A 22,154-nucleotide genomic window follows, 5' to 3' on the forward strand; every position below is an offset into this window, starting at 1 on the left:
ACAGCCTCAGATTTATTTCATCAGGGAGAGCAATTGGGAGGCTCCAGGACAGTGACTAAGTGGGAAGTTGAAGCAATGATGAGTGAAAGTGTAGTTTCTAAGAATCTCGCCTTTATGGAAACCCCCTTAGACTAATGATAGAAAAGAAAACATGTGGTGTGCCTTGGGTAAATCAGTCCTGCACAGGATGTTTGAGTTTTTGTGTTTAGTCTTCACCCATAGTAACAGTTATAATGAATGCATCAAAAATAAAGCGTGCAGACCTTGTGACCTATCTTGTAATCAGCACAAGTTGGTTTAGGGCAGGGAAACCCAGCTGCATATTAGTTTTATTAGCTGTTCCCAAAGATTTTATTGCAATATTGTGGGGGAAAAAACATCAACAAACCTAACTTTCCAATGTGTTTCCTATTCAATATGTATTTTATTTGGAGAGTATAACTAACCAATATGTTTATAATTTCTTTGTTCTTAACTCATCAAAATAATGCCTTGTGGGAAAATGATTGCAGCATAGGGGAATATCCCTGTTCTAACAACCTGTTCTTCAAAACAAGAATGTCTTTCATGCCCCTTCAAGGCATTCCAAACTATACAATGCCTTTAAAAGTTCAAATCATCACTCCTCATTTGTTTTTAATGATACTGAAATTATTTTTTTCTGTTCTGATGATCACATTTTTAACTATTAATTGAATAGTTAAATGAACTGTGAACTGTGTCTGATTTTTATCTTTAACCATCATTTCTTTTATAGACGAAGAAACCAAGGCTCAGAGAGATTACATACCTTGCACAGGCCAGATGGCTTCTAAGTGGTAGAAAATAATGACTTCTCCTTTCAACTTTGAGCAGATGTTTCCTAAGCACCTACTTCGTGCACACAGCTTTCTGCCCCTCATAGAACATGTATTCTAGTTGCTGGAGACAGAGAAGATTAAATTACAAATCCAAAAGAACAAGTATGGATCAGTGCTGTAGAGAAAGTTAAGAAAGAATCACTAAGTGTCAGGAGTTTGTGTTTAAAAGAATCAGGCATCAATGTCTCGCTCAGAAGTTGATATTTTAGCAAAGGCCTGAAGGCAGTGATGGAGTGGGACTGAAGGCCAATGTCTGAGGGAAGACTAGGGACTGAATGTAGGAAGAGGGGAGGAGAGGAGGGGCTCAGGAAATGAGACCCTGGGTGGGTCAGTTCAGATCAAAGCGAGATCTGAAGTCCTTGGAAGACTTGAGAATCCTTCTCCTGAGTATCAGTCCCCAGGTTCCTGGTCAGAAGTTCCTCAGCACTGCAGTTGCTCTAGGAATCACGTTTTACACCACAGAAACTGGTATGAGGCTGGCTTGTACCCTCTGTGACACTGATGTCATTTCCAGGACTTGAGTCTAGAAGAAACAGGATCTCCTACTGCCACTGAAAATGCACTGTAGAGACCGTGCATCATCTTTCAATTTTATCAAAGTACTGTGTTTATTTGACAAAGGCATGGGGACTGTAGTGCAAACATCTAGCATATGCAAAGCCCTGAGTTCTGTTCCTACCACCACCATCGCCACCCATACACAGCATGACTGATTAACCATTAGTTGTGTTAACCAAAAATCCCTGTGGTTAATTAACACTTTCTTTTTTTAAAGAGAGGCTAGTTTAAGGAAAATATGAAAAGCAGAGGGAGAGGGAGAGAGAGAGAGAGAGAGAGAGAGAGAGAGAGAGAGAGAGAGAGAGAGAGAGAGCCTTTCTTTGCCGGTGGAACTCGAAGGATCTGCCTAGGAATATAGGGCCTTGTGGTATGTTCCCAAGGAAGCAGAGGTCAATGGAGGAAGCACGTTGGGAAGCAACAGTGGTCACATGTGAAGAGACTGCCACTGGTCCTTCAGCTTCTTGGTATTTGACCTTACTCTCTGACCCCTAAGGTCTGGAGAGGTAAATGGTGCCAAGAAAGTATGCCTGCAGCACACACAGATCCTGAACCAGCACAGTCTCCTAGGAAGGAATGATGAGAGAGCTGCAGCGTTTGCCCTCCTCCCTTCCTGATAGCAGAACAAGGGAGTAGTGAGAAGACAGAAGTTTGATGTCCCGGTTAGTAGCTGGCTAGCTTTATCCAAGTCTCCAAAATGCAGCAGAACAAGAAAGCAGCTGGGGAGCTTGCTTAACCACAGGGTCTGTGGCGGGCATTACTCTGGAAGGGCTTTATTCAGTATTAGATGTGATTAATATTATTATCACAATAAAAATATATCCTATAACTTTTCAAGCTTGTAGTCCAATATACTCACCGCACACAGAAGGGCGTATTATGGAGCAACTTAGAGGTGAGTGCTGTGACTTTCAAATGTGGAGTGGACACAGGACAGGGAGAAAGAAGTCAAACAGAAAGCAGAGATGTGCTATAGTTAAATAGAACTGTGGCCACCATTTTGTGTTGACCAGTATAGTGATTATAGGTTACAAAAATGTTTTATTTCAAAATAGCTAAAAGAGCAACAACAACAAAATAACTTTGGATATTTTCCTCAAGAAGAAATGACAAATAGCCAGGTGTGGTGGTGCACACCTTTGATCCCAGCACTTGGGAGGCAGAGGCAGGTGGATCTCTGTGTGTTCGAGGTCAGCCTGATCTACAGAGTGAGTTCTAGGACAGCCAGAGTGAGAAGAAACAAATATTTAACTATTTAAGGTGATGAGATGTGTATGTTGATTGCTCTTGATTTTGACCATCACACAACAAATGGAAGCAGGAAGTACCCCATACATGTGTACAATTTTGTGTTGATCAAAGCTAAAACTTAAAATAACAAGAAAATGAAGGTATGGTAGAGAATGAGAATGACAGCAAAAGGCCCAGGCAGGCAGGGAGCAAGGAGGACAGCAGACACGGTACAATGGAAAGTTCTCAGACCCTGTTAGGTAGGGCAGAGGTTAAGCACGAGGCACCATATCGCCCTGTTCTCCAGGTTACCAGGCCAGATGCACCTCTAGCAGCCTCCATAGTATCCAGGATGGCCATGGGGTGCACAGAATAGATCTCTGCACATTTGAAGTGCCGTAGAATGCAGGGAGTATGGAGATTTTGACATTAAAACTTTAAGTTCATGCCTGTGGTGACTGACAGGTGGGCTGTGAGATGCAGTGACTGTACAGACCTCTAGACACATAGTGTGGGAGGCCAGACAACTTTCACAAATCCCTGTGTAAGCTTGAGGATGGCTATTCCATTTGTGCCTGTCCTGATGCCAGACCCTGTGTGGACTGCCCCTCTGAGGGTGGAATCAAACTGAAAAGCCATTGTGTCCCAGAGCTTCATCCTCAGCAGGATGGAGGAGGATTCTACTGCTTGGTTGGCTATAAAGGAGTGATGCTGGATTCAAACCCAGGACCTGGCTGAAAAGGATCAACTTCCCCTGACTGTTTTCAAAAGACGCTGTCAGCCCTTTGCCTCCCTTACTTCTCTAGGTCTCTGCCTACCTACTTTTAATGTTTTCACTCATCACACTCAAACCCTTGTGTTAGAAGTTCAGAGTTCTATTTTCTCACAGTCTTTGTTTCTGGAAGGCTTTCTCTCCCTCACCCACTCTACTTTAGCACTTACCAGTGTTCATAACTAGGTACCTAAACAAAATGTGGCTGGCCCATGTAGCCTATGAAGATCCTTTCCAGAATCACTTGCTTCTTAAAGTTCTTGCTTCTGACATGCTGGCAGGGTTGCTGGAGTCCTTTCTATGGGCTCAGCACAGACAAGCATTGCCTTGTCATGTCAGGTATGGAAGACCCTTGTGCTCCCACAGGAAGAGCTGCCTCTATGCCCAGCTTTGAGCTCCTATGTTCTTGTGTGTGTGTGAGTCCAGGAAATCCTTTTCTAATTCAGCTTACCTTCCTCAATCATAGCTAAGCTAACACTGTCCATACTGGAGGAGTCCAGAATGTACTAAATTGATTAGTGGAAAACAGACTTTATATAAAAGCATTAACAAAACAAACAAAGCTCTGGTGGGATATCATGAACATATAAGGATCTATGCATTCTACAGCCATTTCTGCAGGATCCAAATGTCTGTGTCCCTCCTCAAGTCTATGTGTTCAAATTCTGACCCAATGGTATGTTCATAGGAGGCGGGGCCTTTGCCATGGTGATGGAGTCATGTGGACAGAACCCTAAAGTAGTCCCCAAAGAGCTTAGGTACCCTTTTGTCTTGTGGGGATGTAGCTGGAAGCTACCATCTCTGGGAAGTGTTGTCAAGGAATATCCAGACTATTGGTATCCTGTTCTCAGAATTCCAGCTTCCAGAAGTTAAGAAAATAAATTTCATTGTTTAGAAGCCACTCAGTTTATGATACTTTGCAAAGCAGTCCAAATGGATTAGGACAACACTGTAAGCCAAGAGAATTTGATGTACTTCTAAACCTGTAATGAGTTTCAGTCACCTGGATCAGTGATGTGGGGTGAACTAGGACTCAGAGTTGACTGTTTCTTCTTTGTGATTTTATGGAGTGTTTCTCCAAAGTGACCAGGCTGACTAGGGAGTCACATGTTCGTGATCAAGCTAAACCTTCTTCGACCTTTAGCAGATCTGTTTGTTCACAAGGATCTCTGAAGACTCCTGATTTCCTTGTGCCTTTTGTAATGAGTACTGATGTTCCTGAAGTAGAGCTGGGAGCTATTCTTTGTCAAGAGTTAAGAAATATAGGCTGGCTAGTCTTTCTATAAATGTAAGTTGCTGTTGTTATCATTATTATATGAGAAGCCAAGTGCTCCCTGTGGAACTGGAATATGGCAGTGCGGAGAGCATGCCTGGCTATGAACACAGACAGAAGAAGTGTGATGATATTGTCTCCTGGTAATGAATTTATCCTTTCCACAGATCATGACCCCTTCTGTAGTTGAACTCCATGAGGGACAAATGTCCCCCAGAACAACCTAGTAGCACCTGGAATGTATTGGCTTTCAATTTGTAAGCTGGAAAAATTTAGTGGCACCCAGGTTCTCTCCGTTTGAATGTCAGAAATGGGCCGTGGAAAGCAGATGGTAGTGAGAATCTTTAAACAACACAATGAATTGAGGCTCTTACATGCTTTGCCATTTAGTACCTGAGTCAAAAGACTAGACAAGTGGGGGAAATCCCATAGGAACTCATCATCATTGTCACTGAAAATGGAAAACACCGAGATCTCATTATTTGTGACACTGCAGGAAATAACAAAGGTTTATTTTTTTTTAAATGAATGAAATGAGTTGTAGTCCAGGTTCCAGAGACTATATAAGAGAGAACCATTTGTTCAGCTTGAGTTCTTAGAGCTAGGATATTGTTCTTTTGCATAAAGACCAACTATGACACATGTGGTTTTGCAATAACAACAACTATGAAAATTTACCTTTGTAGGGAAACTAAGAGGGCCTAACAAGAGGTCTCTTGGGGGTGAAGATGGCTTGGAACCAGTTAAGTGTTTGTCCTGGCCTGTCCTTTATGAATGGTAGGAACTCAAACAGATCACTTCGCCTTTCCTGTATCCAATTTGTCAGGAAACAAAGAAGTCAGTAATTGACTCTGGAACTTGTTTTCAGATCTAATAGAAGCACACAGTAAGTCTTCAGTCAGCATCATCTCTGCTGGCCCCACCTTTGCCGGTGCTTTGTCACCATGTTAACTCAGGAACCCTGCCAAAAGATTCGGCACTGTGTTCCAAATGGACCCAGACCCAGTCAGGCAGTGGTTGAGAGTCAGTGCTGAGGTAGAGTTCCTTGCTCCGTTTCTAAACAAGCCGAAAGAAACCCACCCTACTGTTGAGCAGCTTGCCCTGCAGGGATGACCTCTGAAACCATGACTGTAAAGGGTTAGAAGCCAACTGTTTACCAGCTCCATGAATACCTGTAAAGTTTCTTTTCTCTGTCTTGTTCTTTCATGCCCCACCTCTACCCCAACACACCTTACTGAGTTTCCTGATTGACTTTACAGAACATGTCTTTTCTGCATTTATCTGACCTGGAAGACTGCACATCATGTGGACTGGGGAGAGACAGCTGGTTTAATGCACTGAGTTAAGGCCTGTGTATTGCCAGTCTTAATCTCCTTCTGCAGTGACCCAGCCCTCAAATTTATCACTTTATTTATTTAGTGTCTGTGGGTGTGGGATCCTGTGTAATGCCCAAGGACAACTTGTGGGAGTCAGTCCTCTCCACTATGTGTGTTCCAGTAATTGAACTCAGATCCTTGGGCTTGGCAGCAAGTGCCTTTACCTGTTTAGCTGTCTTACCCCAATTCACAAATCTAGAAGTCATTTGTCCTTCCGTGGTCTCATTTCATAGTTCTCTAGCATTCAATAATGAGAGAGAAATCCATGCAGAAGTTATTATATGGAAATGTTTGGTTACATTTTGAATTAATTCAAGAGTAAAGTGAAACCACCAAAGAATAGTCATTTAGGTGGATGTTTCTTTTTCTAGTGAATTTTCTATTTTATAAACCGATCCTATAATAAGTGGGAGTAACCACTACTTTCCTAAGTAGTATATTGAAAGTCTGCCTTTAAAGCTGTTGGCTTTGAACACTTTAGAATGCCCAGGGAGTTTTACTGTCACCGATATTGTTTGCAAACTAAATCCTGTTGGACTTTCTTTGTCAAGATGGATCTCAGGTGAAATGGCAACTGCTATTTATTTACTTATTTATTTGTTTTTGTGTGTGCTTGGGAAATCTCTTTGGTGTGCTGGGCTATTGGCTATGTTTTCACTACTATAAATGTGGTATGAGGCTTTAACAAGTCTATTGCTGGAAGGGTGAAAAGCTGTGGTGAGAATAGACCACAGGAGAAGAATGGGCTGAGCCTGCAAACATCACTGCAAGCCTAATGCTTGTCAGAACCTCATTAATACTTTAACCAAGCTCAAACCAAGAAGCAATGCAGTGAAGGCTTTTCCCCCTTGTCAAAATGCCTGGGGAGGAAGCATCCTCTTTCCGTTCAGCATATGGGAGAGAAGGAAGGTGGGTGAGAGCTGTTAAATGTCTTGTGATACCCAGCACAGCCCTATGCAGTAATTTTCCCCAATGCCAATACTGTTCCTATTAAGAAAGGGTACCAGACTCTTCAACCTCTGTAGTGTTTCCCAAAGCCCTATCTCTGCTCATGACCAGCTGAAATGCTACCCAATTCCCTTCTGTTTTCTCCCCTTTCCTTCTTTCCTCTTCCATCGTCCTCATCTCCCTACCCACCCCTCCGGTGCCTCTGAATCTCCTAAACACTCTTCTAGAATCAGGTTGAGGTTTTTATCTCTGATATTCCTAGGGCTTCTTCCTCTCTGATCCATCACCCTTGCTACACAAGGAGCTCCTCCTAAGGGGTAGCCTACTGTCATGCCTATGAAAATTACGGCAGGCACCTAACCAAACTTCATTCTATAACTCCGGCTCTCACAGGACACAGCTAAATTGTTTGCCTTTGGTAAATTTAGTTGGATGTATCAATGAGAGTATACTATGCTGGAGGTGAGATAAAAAATCAGAGTTTCTCACCCCTTGGTGTTTTTGTTCTGAGTCATTGTCCTGTGCCTTGTCAGATATTTAGCAGTTTTCCTAACTGCTAAATGTGACTAAATGTCAGGAACCCCACCAACCCCTGATGGGACAATCAAAACTGTTCAGACCTTACCAAATGCCACCCATGGGAAAAAGTACACCAAGAAACTTTGATCTAAGGTGTGTGTGTCTGTGGTGTGGTGTCTGTGGTGTGTGTATGTGTGTGTGTGTGTGTGTGTGTGTGTGTGTACATTGTAGCATCAGTAGTTTGCTGTTTTCGTGAACAGGTATGGAGTTCTTTTCAAATTAGCAAACTGTACACCAAATTGTTGATCTTTGAATACTCTGTGAACTCTTGCAACAGGCAAAAGTTCAGTATTACAAAATGAAATATCTCTTCTGAGAGCTCTTTGGAGTCACCATTGAAGTCGGAGGCACGCAGGAATAGCAGCAGCAAAACTTGAGATTAGCGCCTTTGCCAGGCAGTGGGAGAGTCTCTGTGTTCATCCATTCAGTCCCCGCTCTATAGACAGAATAAGAGATTGAGGACCAAAGTTATTTCATTATTTGCCCCAAGGTCTTTAACCATCAGTGAAAATGAGCTGTGGATGTGTGCCCAGTAGAAGATCTGGTCACAGTCCTGTGCTGCCCACCTTTCTCTCACATGAGGCTTTCTTCTAGTGGAGAAGAAAGGTTCAGAGTTCTGTTAGAGGTCGATTGCCACCAAGATGTAAGCAGCTGGGTGTTACCCGTTTTATGTTGTAATCTGCCCTCTTCACAGGACTTTATATCTGCTATCCATGCACCAGGCAGTGTGGGTACACACTTGCAATATAAAGAGTATGCTCTTGGGGTGCTAAGGAGTTCAGAAAGGTAAACCCTGGACACATGAGAGATTTGCTTTTTTCCCCTGTGTTTATACAGGAGGCCACTGAAAAAGTCCCTATCCCCAGGAACCCTCAGGTAAAAAGAGTGAATCAACAAAGCTTCAGGGCTTCCTTAGATTTCTTTATCTCCTAATTTAATTTCAAAGCCCAAATGAGTTCCTAAAATTTGGTGTTCTCTGCCTCAATGTGTGCGCACAAGGATATGGATGAGCATTTGTGCACACCTGTAGTTATGGGTGTCCACGCATGTGGAGGCCAGCGGTTGACTTTAGATGTCTCTTCCTCTGGGTGTTTCCAGTTTATTCTGAGACAAGGTCTCACTGAGCCTAGAGATCACTGATTTGGCAGGACCAGCTAGCCAGCAAGCTCCAGGGTTCCTCCTTGAGCACACTGACTTTTTACATGGTTCCGGGGACTCCACACTCACTCCTCTGCTAGCACAGCATGTACTTTCCTGACTGAGCCATATTCCCAGGCCACAGCTCTTAACAGCATTCTGTAATTCATTGCTAAACACCTCCCCAGGACTTTGACCTGGAAAGAAAGTTCACAAGGGATTGTTTTTACGATAAGGCTTATTTTCTTCAGAGTCTCAATTTGAAGCCAAACAAACAAATAAAACATAGAAATGTGTTTGTTCACTAACCCTCCTCCACTCATTCTGGGGTTCTCTCATAGAGTTTGGTACAAAGATATCATAGCTTTGATCTTTTACTTAAGAAGAACTGGGCAGGAGTATTGGGAAAGGGGAATTGGTATTAAGGAGTAGTAACTACTGTGAGAGACTACGGTTTTACTGAGCTTGAGATGGAAGAAGTAACTTTCCTGCTGGGTATGGAGAAGGATATTATCTTGAGCTAAAAAGCTAAGGTTTCAGTTTGAGTAGAATCACCTGGTATGGAAAACAAAACTGCTGTCTCCAGGCCAGCCAGGCATGTGTACCTGTACAGTGATGAAAGCCATCCTGCCCATAGCATCAGCTTCCTATTCATTCCCAAGGCTGAGGCCTCTGGAGCTGGGGTCTTATTAAGTTTGGGAATGGTACCACAGTTGAGAGTAGTTGCTTCAGTTGAAATCCTACCTGGTAGTCACTGGCTCTATGGCCTTGAGTTACTTGCCTGAAAACTACAAGGCTCTGCTCAGCTGCTTTAGCTGGAAAATCAAGGCTATCATAACAAGATGGGCAATGACACAGGGCAAAACAGGAGTCCAGTCTCAGAGTAAGCACTCACAAGTTATCAGCCTTCGTCACCTGTTTCTTTTCATTTGTAGACACATGAAGGGATGTGTCACCTCTTCTCAGCTTTACATGGCTACTAGTGCAGGTCTTGCTGGGCTTGTATAGACCATGCTGAGGCTCCGGCCAGCATTTCCTGACCAGTCTTCTCTGAAGCTGCTTCTGCCCTGAGAGCCCTATACCCTTCCATACATCCAGTCTCACATGCCCACCCCCACTGGACTGCAAGGACATGAAGTTCCAATATATGAAGCCTCTTGTCTGCTACAGTGCCCAGAGCACAAGGGGGATCCAGCAAGTGTTCCTAAAGAATGATGATAATGTGGTTAACATCCTTCAGGTCACAAAGATAGTAATCCAAACCTATGTTTATATAAAAACAAATAATAAGCTATAAAAATTAAAAAAAACCCTAGTAATCAGTGCATGGAATTATGATTGGTTCAAACAAAGTGTGTCTATACTAATTAAAACACTAATTATGTATAAATAATATCAGGAAGTCATCATTACACCTCCCTTAAAAGGTGTTTTTACTAGACTGAGGACATAGAGTTTGTTGGTCTATGTTCTGATTTCACCCATATATGGTTCCTAGGTTAGCGGCAATAAGTGTTTATTGAGTAAGTCAAGTTATAGAAAAAATAATTTAGGAAAATATTTAAAGTAGCTTTAAAAACAAATCACATTTGGCTTCTAACACTTTTAATGGTAATTGGAACCCCCAAAATTAGCCCTGAACCCTACTAACTTTTGTACAAGTGCGTTGCTATAAAAATAAAGCAGGATAATATTAGATTCATCAGTGGTGGCCAGAAGGATTCCACCTTCAAGATAGCCACAGCAAATGCCTTTCATGGCACTGCTTCTGAGATCAGAGTCAGAGAGAGATGCCTATGGTAGTGAACAGTGCTTAGTGTGTCCCTGACAATGTGTATATGATTCAAACATGCTTTCTCCGGGAGAGTATTCTAGGACATACATGAAGTTAAACACATGCACACAAACACTCTGTGTGTGTGTGTGTGTGTGTGTGTGTGCGCGCGCGCGCGCGCGCGCGCGCACCCGCACGATGCATGCGTACAAGTATTCCTGTCTCACCTGTGAATATTTTGCAAGCTTGTTTGCAGAGGTTTATGGGTTTCCTTGAGTTAGGGACAGAAATTGAACTAAGGGGACAGCCCATTGTAAGTTATAAGGCAGAAGGACTTCGCCAACTTGGCTCTGGGTATCTGCCCTTACTTCTTACTATTGGGAAAATGATAGGTATTGTGAAAAACGTCACAATGACTAGTGACAGCAAACATTCAGAATGAGCTGGCAAAGTCACCCTAGTCCTCAACTAGCAGGTAACTTAGGCCATCATTAGACTGGCTGCCTGGTTGACATCATGCAGCCTGTGGTTGCCTAGATTGTTCTGTTTCTGGCATGGTATTCTCCTCCTTTAGCAGTAGGGTCCTATATTCAGTCTTATTTCCCCTGCATCTTTGTACTAAGGGTAGAGGACAGAATGCCTGTGTCCTTTCCAGTTTTACCTATCACTCCAGGTTTCTGTAGCAGCAGCAGATTTAAGGCCTGGCTTCTGAGAGTTTGCACTGGTGCATTGGATCCAATGTGTCCGATTATTATCACTATCCACATAAGATTATTCAGTATTAAATACATGGTGAGGTCTGAAGGCAGCATTTCTCCACTGGGGGTGGGAAATATCCAAATAGGAGGTCAAGACTGTGTTGGGGTGCTAAGTGCCCTGCAGGGAACAGTTTCCTTCTGAACTCTGGAAGCCAAGCCCTCTGAAATGCTCATGGCCCTGTTGAGAAGCAGCGCAGTAACTGTGAGAATGTGAGCTTGCTGTCTTCCAGCTGAGTCTGAGAGAAACTCGGTCCATTCTGTGAGAACAAAGCTCCTAGTCCCTAAAATCAAGGCGACTGCCTACATCCCAAAGCGCTTCAGTGATCAAAGTCAGCAAAGTGAAGCGTGTCGATCATCATCCTGCCTAAAAGGCCAAACTCTCTTGGCATTGATTTTGAGCTACAAGGAATCAAGACCCCATCTTTAGTGAAGTTTTCCGACAGCTGTTTATGTTGCGGTATGGAGCCAGAATATGGAGGCCCTAACAAAAATGAGTTTTTCTTCACTTAACATGAACAATAATCAATTGTATCCTACCTAAAAAATATAAAGGACTTTCATTTGAAACATACTTTAGAAACTAGATTATAAATACCCATTTTCTAGAGCAAACTGCATGGACACATTAGATATCAACAGGAGTTTTCAGGAAACCAGATTCTTAAAAAATAAAGTAAAATTAGGGAGAGAACTGTTTTATTCTTTCCCCATGAAAAAAACGTAATCTGCTATTGGAAAAATGTACGTTAGGGCCACTTAAAAAACAAATTATAATTAAAATTGTATTTGGAAATTTGAATTGCAATTACTATGAATCTTGTAAATAAGTACATTTATGCATAAATAAGATCATATTTAAGGGTTAAATTTGTACCTATTTTATTTGAACTAATTTAGAAGCTGAGTACTATTAATCCCTTAATTTTGGAATAATCCAGTAAGCCCTATCAGAGGGTTTGTTTTGAACAAGCTTCATGTTATTTGCTTTAGAAAATAATTTTATTTTACCCAAATATTTACTGAAATTAGATTACCAACATTTTCGTGTGTGTGTGTGTGTGTGTGTGTGTGTGTGTGTGTGTGTATGTGTGTGTGTGTGTGAATATTTATTATTCCATGTCAAAAGGGCAGAAGTAGCTAGAATATTTTTCTATTAAAAATTCTATAAGATTAATGATATAAGCCATTCTATAATATTCTATATTCAAGGTTCTTTGCCAAACATTTAAAATTTACTGTATCATTATTCCTAACAACAAACTTACATGGTAGGTGCCACCATTAGTGTCGATTTATAGAAAAAGAAATGAAAACTTGGTATAGTTTGGGATTTTAACATCCATGGTACTTCTACTTCACTATGTGTAAGTTAATACCATGCAGTCATAATTTTTGAATGGCAAAATGAATGAATATTTTGCCATATGGATCCTCCTATGCAAGAAAAGGCAAATGTATTTCAGGTCTATCTCAATTTACATTTAGCTCAGAGAGTTGGACTTTTTTCTAATCACAAACAACTAACATCACACTTAGCATGATTGATAATTACACATCTGAAATTGTACTTAAAACATGGTTAGATTTAAAACTAATTCTGGAGAATTAGCTGAACAAGGCAAAATTATCTTCACTTTAAGTCAAATTTCATGAGCAATGGTAACAGACACTGGCAGGTTTGGGACTCTGTTGCAAGCTGACACTTTGAGGGAATGTTCTTAGCAAAACACTCACTTCAACGGAAATTAGGTCAGCCTTCTGGAACATTTATCATGTGTACCTGTCACCAGCCAGACCCAGTCCTAAAGTGAACTGAGATCTCACACAGTGGCCCTTCCTTCTCTGAGAGCAGCAAAGGACAATATAAACCAATAGTTGTACAAATATGTGAGTTTGGCAGGAGCTCCCATGAGACTAAGGCCAACACCCATATAGTTGCTCTGGGGATTGAATTCCTTAATACTCTGTTTATAGAATTTTGAAACAGTGAATGGATTTGGTCTATTCTGAAAAACACTCTGTCCCATGGTCATTTAGGAGAACATGCACAGTTGCTATAGAAGTTTGTGGGCAGATGCCCTTGTCTGAGTTGGAAGACAGAGCCACCATCTACAGTTGCTATAGAAGGGTGTGGGTAGATGCCCGTGTCTGAGTTAGAAGACAGAGCCACCATCTTCTGTTTGTTCCATACCATTCAACCAGGTTGGCTTTGCCAAACACAGGTAATTGTTTGCATAGTTGCAAGGCCACCTCTTCTGAAGCTAAGTAATTGCTAATTTGAAATTGCAACAAGAGTAATCAGCAAAATCCAGAGCGGTGGAAGGTAAGATGGAGTGCACTGTAAAACCAAAACAGCATAAATGAATCATAGCACCGTGTCCTTTCAGTAATCATGTGGCATCATTTTGGTGGTTTCGGAGCAATGAGAAGTGAAAGTACACCCGTGTCAGCATATCGACTTCAGCACAGGGAATGAGGGTTTCATGGATTAAAGTGATCATATCTCTGAGCTATTATCCCTGTATCTACCAGGCTAGGTTAACCTCTTTTGGATTCATCTTTTTTTTTATGTCCTTGTTGGATAAGCAAACCTACAGACTTAACATTACTAATGTATTCATGAAGTAAGGTAAAGAAAAGAGTGAAATCATGAAATACTTACACAGTAGCAGGAGTCTGCATGTCAAGAAAACAAAACAGTAGGATGTTCATTCATCCACATGCACTGAGTGAGAACGTGTAGTATGCTCTATACTGTTGAGGACAAAGTTATAGTTCCTAATCCCCAACCACCACCACAGCTGCCACTGTGTGTTTGTGCATGTGTGTGAGTGTCTGTGCAGGTGTGCATGTGTGCGTGTGTGTGTGTGCATGTTTGCATGCATGTCTGTGTATCTTTGTGTCTGTGCATGTGTGTCTGTGTGTGTGTGCATGTCTGTGCATTTGTGTCTGTGTATGTGTGCATGTCTGTGTATCTGTGTGTCTGTGTGTGTGCATCCTGCCCATCTGTGATGGTTTCCAGTGAAATGTCCACAGTAGAGATCATTTAAGCACTCAAGGAAAGAATTATTAAACTTCAAGATACTTTCTCTTTGAAATGTAACATGTAAAAACAAAAATAAGTTTTGCCATGTTCTGTAGTTTTATATGAGAATGTGAATCTTACAGCTGGGGAAGAAAATGGAGGATAACAAAATCCACCAACTTTATTTGCTTGGTGGGGGGGGGGACAATTAAAAGAAAACTTTAAAACAAAACAAAGCAAAAAACTCACAACTTTTCTTGCTCACACTCTATTAATCCCAGACCAGGAAACAATTTCTAATCAGCACTGTGATCTGCGCCCAGATTGTGCAGCCTTTTGTACCAGGCCTCAGATCTGTACTCTATTCACACATGCTCACTTCCAGCTGTTGTCATTGAAATCCCACATAATCTTCCTAGGTCGAAGGGCAGTCACCCATGGCTGCCGCAGTTAAAAGGTTATGCTGATTTCTGTTGTCAAATATTGGCCCTTTTCTCTTCCAATCACTCCCATTCTACTTCTTTTTAACAAGAGAAATCCAGCCTAGAATTGCATTACATGACTTTAAAGTCTTAAAAAGTGTTCCTTCATTGTACTTACCCGATGTGGCCTGAACAGTCTAATTCATTCTGTTATATTTCACAAAGAATTATCTGGTACCTCTGAAATACTTTGTGCTTGTGCTAGACCAGCAAACTTCAAAGTATTGTGGCCTATATGATTTGTAACTTGCAATACTTTCTGCAGAAATGTAAAATATAGACTCTATGATTGAACAAACACCCATGAATTGTGCATTAATGATAGAGTAATTATTGCAAGGATTGTGCAAAGCAAAGTGCCTAAACAACGGAAGGTCTTTGTGATCTTAAATATTAACTAATGTTATGGAATTTGGAAAACTACATATCCCTATGTATAAAATAGCTCTTAAGACTGGCTTTTCTCTGTAGCCTTGGAAGTGTAATTGAAAGCATTTTTTTAAACGATGTATTGCTTCAGTTCATCAATGATTTTCTTTCCATGCTTAGTGAACCAAAATCAGTTTTGAGTGCCTTAAAATTGGCACATAGCTGCTGGTCTTCGCCTCTCCTCGCCATTGCCCGTGTCTTATGCTGGTTTAGTGAGCTGAGCTCTGTTAATGGTTTCACAGCCACATGAATTAGACCTAGAAAGGAAAGGCAAGGTGATGGACCATGAAGGTTTTCTGCTGTTTTACACCCATGAACCAGGGTAACCCTCGGGTGATCCAGTTCCATGTCTGTTTCATTTAAGATAATCATTTTCAGATGTATTCAGGGAATAAATTTCCTTATTTTCCCCTAATATATGCAAGGGTTCACGGTAGAAGCTGGGGTTATTACAAATGGTTCCCGCCATTTGTCAATTACCAGTTGTTACTGTCCATGTTTGTAGGCACCTTTGATTTAGAACATGAAAGCAATAAGGATGGTCCAAATCCCCCTTTTAGTTCAAAACTAAGTTAATTTAAAAGCATCAAATTAATTTTTAAAAAAATCAAATGCTTCTTCTATGCTAAGTGTAGTGGCTTAACTTAGTTGATACATTTTTTTTCTCCATTTGTTTATATTTCAATTGCATATTTGGAAACATAGTCCCCCAAATCAATATTTCTCTGTTCTTACACAAGTCTCCACTTTCAAAACATCCATTTCTGTTGTGGTCAAAATGTTTAGAGGAGATGGGGAAGTTAATTTACTATTATTTAAAAAAATAACAAAACAAAACAATGAATGAAGGATTTTCAGCCTGGAGGAGGGGGAACTGTCTTGAGAGCTCATCCTCAGGTATTTGAAGTGTGGGAGAGAGATAGATTTATTCTGCCTTTACTGAAGGGCAAAATTGAGATATTTGGAAATTTATGGGAGAAACACATACTTAATGGATTGATTAGAAAAAAAACTTGACTTTTATTAATCTAAATATCTTTGTTAAAACATAGTATTGGTCACTCAACTATTTAATAGGTGGCATTGATAGTTTCTTCCATATCCAGATTATTTCATGATGTCATACATCTAGTGTTCACAGACATATACCAATAAGTTAAAAAAATTACTCTGAATTTTAGATGTTTTGTTAATAAATGTGGTCCTTTCAATAATTATTCAGTCACTTGTAACTCAAACAAACCAAGCAAACTATGCAAAATCACCAGGCAATCAAATTTAGTTTAATTAAATGTTACTGATAATTTGTTTTGCCCCACATAGTTACTCTCAAGGCAAAATAATATGTATTATATCATTCTTATGTCTTTAAAATTCTTCATGTTTTTAATATGAGGAATTGTTCCAGAAGCCAGAAATATCACAGATTTCTCCAACAAAAGGCAAATAATTTAGTCATCATATAACATAAAGTAGGCTAAAGTTAGAATTTAGCCTTATTAAACCCAAAGAAGTAAAGGCCTCCATTTAACTCCTAAAAGACTTGTTTTCTGAGATATCCAAATTGAGTACAAAAGTAACTATTGCAGTGTCAATAATGACAGTAATTTATATGCTGCAATAGAGACCCATCAAATAAGATTATCAAATTCACTGACCAAATACTGCACAGAGAGAATGGGATTGTGCTGGGCCCTTTGACAGTGTAAGTTCATAAGGGACAGCAATGCCCTTCTTATTTACTAGCAAGAGTGCAGAGATGATGTCAACGAGGTGGGAGGCTAGTGACATAAGACACGTGCAACAAAAATCCTTTATAATTTCACGTTATTGGTTTTAGGCCTTTGGGCAAAGTCAGGCTTAACTTCACCTTATTTATTGAGCACATATGAAATACATGGAGCTGTATCTCTTGAGCACCTATACCCATGTTCAGTACACAGAAGGAAGAAATGGACTTCAGGGAAGAGTTTTCTTAATGGAACTGGTGGCCTCTGAGAAGCTGGTACAGTGGCTGCACATGCCAAGACACCCAGACTACTGCTGGAATAAGATAGGGTGAGAATAAGGGATCTTTTTCCTTCTCAGTGGCCAAGGACCATGGCCTGGAAATGCTCCATTCTTAGCCTGTGATTTACTAAAGGTGGAGACTCAATTACTAAGAAGAGAATGGAAAGCATTGCTTAATTAAAACGACTGTGCACCACAGTCAGCCTATATATCCATAACCAGATGAGATCTGATAATTCAGGACAGAGACATCTTTGCTATCTGAACATGAAAAATACCTAGTCTTGTCTAAGTTTTATCCATATCCTCCTTAGATACAAACTTCACTGTGTAAAGACACCCAGCTTCCTTTAATGGCCAGCCCTCACAATGCCTTGTTTCTGGTTCTCTTCCCCAACCTTTAGGCAGTTGAGTGGGTTACCACATTTCAGCAAATCTAACTTTTCCTTCCCTGCCTTAACATTCAAAGGTCAATTGATGTACAGTCTTTCTATGAAATGTGATTTGGTTTCCAGAGAATGACAGTTCCCATGATAATTGCTGATATCACTGAGGTAAATCGAACAGCTTTCCCTGAGTACTTACAAAAGAATGTCTCCTTACATTCTGCTGTTTCAGAGAAGCTCCTCCTTCCCCACCTAGAATGCTGACTCCCAGGTGTCAAAAACTATGCTCTCTACTTGGGAATTCATTGAGCAGACTTCAGTGAAGGAACATTTTAGCCTTCTTATATAAAATGTAACAAGACCTGTCCCTATTTCAGTCTCCTATACAGTTGTTCTAGACTTAGAGCTAGGCCATCGAGCAGGGTAACCCTGCATCCATCATGTCAGATGTACGTAACAGTGGTCCGTGTTTTCCCATCATTTCTAAGAGGCCCTGCACAAAGTGGAATCTCAAAGTGTTTCCAGAGTTGACTAGGTTTACTCAGTTCCAGAGTTCACAGAGATCTGTATCACTAATAGCATCTATACTTCAAACTACCAGAATTTGCTTTGTATTTTTGTTTCCACTTTTTCTTCATCTTGCAAATAAATTAGAACGACCTGATCAGTGTGATTTCCCTGCAAGTCATTTTTATGACTCTCTGTGTGTGAGAATGAAATTTATCCGCTGGGGTTGCTTAGTAATTATGTCTACCATCTCACTTTTTCCATTGTTTCTTAGGTTTCCTGTCTTATTGCTGTCACCTAGCAGAGTTCATCAGCAGGTTTCCAAATAACTAGTGAAGGAACAAAACTAGCCACTTAAAGTTAAATACAGTGTTTACACAGCCCTTCTATCTGTCAGGGACAAGTTATAAATAAAATCTGTCTAATAATTCAGGTATACTATGAAGAAGAGATGCTACCATGGGAGCATGTGAAATATTCACACTCTGTTTTCATATTTCTGCCTTGCACACATCCATTCACACCCACTTTATCTGAGACAGTAGGCTACTGATAGAAGGGTTAAATCATTTTTGCAGTGATGTTCTCGGTTAGCATGATCCTAGTTTAAGTGTAAAACTAGATTTCTTGGAGGCAGATGTCAATGTCCATTGAACAGTTCTGCCCTTTGACTCTGCTTTTGTTTGCTGTCCTGAACAGTGGACAAGAATGCCAACCATTGCACATACCCAATGGCGCCCTCTCTAGCAGAAGTGGGTTGTCTTTCCTGTGCCAGTCCCATTCAGTTTGGAAGGAATATGTATGGATGGCTTGGCTGTATTTGAATGGTTTAGTTTTCCAGTGCTTGGTTTAGTTCAACCTTATTACAAGAGGGGGGGAGAGACAGAGACAGAGGGACAGAGAGAGAGAGGGACAGATAGAGGGAGGGAGGGACAAAGGAAGGGAGGAAGAGAGAGAGAGAAAAATCCTGTGACAGTTTTTATTCAAAAATGAGGTCAGTTTGAGTTCTGTCCACTTAGGGTCTCCCTGGAGTGCCACCTGTTTGCCAAGTACTGTCCCTGGAGCTGGCAACAATGACACAGAATAGACAATGCCCACTCAAAGAGGGCACAGTCAACATGACACAGTCATTGTGTGTGCTGGCTACTGTGTCAGAGCCACACATAGCACATCTGGTCAGTATTAAAAACAGAGAAAGAAGTCCTTCCAGAAGTGAGGTTAGCTAGGGAAGATGGTTGATAGAGATAACAAGAGACTGTGGGAAGTGACAAACCATAAGGTGTTGGTCTGCACCTGTGAAACTCTTGCAAGATTTCTGATAGGACAGTGTGCACTGCATTCATTGGCTTCTTCTGTACATGCTACCCTCCTCCCTTGCAGCCTTGGTGCACCTGCCAAATAGCTCAATCATTCCCTGCCCTGACTGTTTTCTCAGTACCTTTCAGACAGCACCTTTTAGGAAAGGTTTACCCTCTCCATCCTTTCTAATGCTCTTGTTGCATATTCCCTTCATGTCACTTAGACTGTTTATATTTTTTTCTAATAATCTGTTTTAAACTCTTTTATGTATCTATATGGCTAAAATGCAAATTCTCTGAAATTAGGAACCATAGATCCAGCACTATGCCTGGCCCATGGTAGCTGCTAAGTAAATATGTGTTAAGTGAGTGAACAGTCAGATCTGCCTAGCTTCATATTAGAGAGCAGATTGATGGGTATGCCTAATGTGTAAATGAATAAGTAGACAGCAGATGGTTTGGAGACTCCCCATCATGGTGGTGAAAATTGGGAATGCCCTCAATCTCAATCTTAGAAAAGCTAGAAACATGAAAAATGGAACAACATATACTAGAACCCCAATCAATGTGGACACATGGGATAAGGCAATTGTATAATGCCAGAGTAATAATGACATGAAACATAGAAAACTAAAGACTTTGGATGTGTTGGATCCAAAGCTACCCATAAGATGTCTGGATAGCATGTCCAGTGGATGCTTATTTAGAAGTTTGGAGTCCAGGAGAGCCAAGGGAAAAGATTTGAGCATCACTGGTTTAAAGATTCACTCATCTCTTTATTCACCAATATTCACTAGCCACCTTAAGGCATAGAGATTCCAGTGGTGAACAAACTAAGCAGGAATCTAGTTTCCACAAATTTGTTTACTCAGTACGTGATGATGAAGGTCACCCTCACACCAAGTCTTTCCAGCAGACTCAAACTAGTCTTGAAGATAGACTCGCTTTGGAGTGGCAGAATTAAAGTGGAAGGTCTATGTTTATACTGCTTAGTTCAGAAATTCTTACTAGTCTATTCTGAAAATACAGGCTTCCAGGGTTTGGTATTGAAGCAAATGTAAGCCCATAATGTGTGGGACAAAGAGAGATAAGCAAGAGCTTCGCTTCCCATTCAGCTCTGTTTTCCTGAATGTTGTGTGCATTGAGTCCACATTCATGGACCTTGTAGCAGATTTTCTTTGTTATGGTCTGTGAGGTAAATGTGATCCTTATAGTCCCCAGTAAAAAAGGAATGTATGATCTGTTTTGAAAAAAAAAACCTCATTGAGAAAATATTTTATTTATTTGCTGAAGTTTTTACTTCTCACTTCTTTCAGTCCAAGAGACAGTATCTCCGCACTTACTAAGTAAGACCCCCTAGACACAGCTGTCTGTAGGTTGCTTTGATACATAGAAGTCCTTAAGAATATTCAAGGTGAATGTTTGCCATTATGTTTTGAAAAGATATATATGATTGGTATATATCCTAAAATTTAGAACTATTTTTAGTACCATAGATATCCTATGATATATCAGAATTAATTGAAAATTTTATTCAATTAAAAGACTCAATACAATCCTTCCTTATTCAAAACTCTTTTGTAATCAAAAGAACTCATAGCTCCACTAATTATCCTCTAGAACATGGCCCCTTCTGTACATGTCTATGTGTGGCATCTGATAAACTTTCTGATATGTGTGCATTGAAGTACAGGAGTTTTCTTCCCCTCAGCATTGTACAAAATCTAGCTTTTATGCAGCATGCATAAAAATGGGTTGCTTTATGTTCAGATTGCTCCATTTTCTTATGCTAAATTTAAGGTATATGTCTTATTGTGAAGAACAGGTTTTCTTTCTTTCTTTCTTTCTTTCTTTCTTTCTTTTTTAATCTCTTTAGCTAACCCTTGCTCCAGTGCATCATACTTAAAGCGGGTAAAGATTAAGCTGACTTCGCAAACAAATCTCTCAACTATAATATGCCTTGTAAGATACAGAACGAAAACTGTAGGCGCAGGAATGGAAACCACCTGTATCACACTGAGCACCTCTTGCCATTTGTAAGCTTAATGCTTCTGAATACATCATGAAGTTGTACGGTGTTTGTGGATAGATGCAAAATCAGATTTTTAGAGAAAATTAATTATATCCAACTAAAATTAAGCAAACACAAAATTTAAAGATGAACCAATTTTGAGCCATTTATATATTTTTTATTAAGAAAAATCAACCAACACAAAACCTTTTTTTCCCCCTAAACAAATACGAATTCATGTGTGTGTGTGTGTGTGTGTGTGTGTGTGTGTGTGTGTGTGTGTGTTTGTGTACAAAATGATTTGTTTCCACATTTCAAGGACTGAATTTGCATTTCCTGTCCAGCTCTTCCAGAGTTCCCTCTGTAAGACCTCTAGAAAAGAAGGGAATATCTTTAGACTTCATTTAAGTGAACAGACCACTAAACCCCGATTCATCTTGTGATGAATGTTTCAAACCATTGTAGAGCTTGGCTATCCTGGCTGATTCCCAGGGATGCTGGGTCTTCATTGCTAAGTCTCAGGGATCATCTCTTTTCTTTCTTTTGTTGTAAATTGTCTTTTGTTTTAGATTTCCTGTTGATTTTTTTTAAGCATCTCAAAAATCACCCAACACCCAGCTGTAGTTTCAAAACTTTTCCATAACCTCGAGACTCAACCCAAAAGCTGTCTCTGTTACCAGATGACTGTGCCCCCTCCCACAGGAACACCAAGGGGGCTGAGTCTGCACTTAGACCTCGCACACT

General features: G+C 40.5%; 1 protein-coding gene across 10 annotated transcripts in view; it reads left to right on the forward strand.

Annotated features, from left to right (window-relative positions):
• Positions 1–22,154, forward strand: part of Nfia (nuclear factor I A) — a 527,054-nt gene that overhangs the window by 395,221 nt on the left and 109,679 nt on the right. The window lies entirely within an intron of this gene.

This window comes from Phodopus roborovskii, unplaced genomic scaffold (genome assembly GCF_943737965.1).
Source record: "Phodopus roborovskii unplaced genomic scaffold, PHOROB, whole genome shotgun sequence".
Taxonomy (NCBI): domain Eukaryota; kingdom Metazoa; phylum Chordata; class Mammalia; order Rodentia; family Cricetidae; genus Phodopus; species Phodopus roborovskii.